Below are 699 nucleotides of genomic sequence, written 5' to 3' on the forward strand. Positions count from 1 at the left end.
TTATTTTATTATTATTTTGTGTGTCTGTGTACCATCAAATCAGATCTGACTGGTACAGGAGGAGATTGTCCCTCCTTTCCCAGCAGAGCATCTGGTGGATTCGAACCATGCACCTCTGGGATTGCAGTGCAGCTTCTTGCAACTAGGCCACCAGAGCTCCCCTTCTCAAGTCATTTCTGATCCAGTCGCTTCATTCTCATTTCTTTAATCTCCTTTCCTCTCACTAATCTTCTCATTTTCTTTCCTATAGATTTTTTAGAAAGTATTACTCAAGTGGCAATCTCGTTTGGGATAAGCTATTACTTAGATTAAAGGTGACCCAGGGAATAGCTTTTAGTCAAAGTTTGAAGACCTAATTTTCCATAGTCTTGGGGTCTCCTCCAGCCTCAATAGTTCCAGCAAGTCTGAATTCTCTAACACTTTAAAGTCTTGTTCCTCATTTTCCTCCCTTTACATCAAGATTCATCTACTGTGTTTCTGGTTCTGTTTCAGCTATGTTTGATTAAATACAAAGATGAGACAACACGGGGCCTCATGTCTGCAATTTAGCTGACATTCAGTGACTGTTCCTTTAGGTGGGCCACGTACTCTGCAGTTAACCACTGTACTCCACTTACACTTAGTGTCCTATATCGAACCGCTGCTTGCAATCAGAAGCCAGTTAAATGTCACTGTCCCTTCTCATGTTGGAAAGTGGGT

The sequence above is a fragment of the Elephantulus edwardii genome, unplaced genomic scaffold, assembly GCF_000299155.1.
Source record: "Elephantulus edwardii isolate Elephantulus edwardi_28Jun2011 unplaced genomic scaffold, EleEdw1.0 scaffold00001, whole genome shotgun sequence".
NCBI lineage: Eukaryota > Metazoa > Chordata > Mammalia > Macroscelidea > Macroscelididae > Elephantulus > Elephantulus edwardii.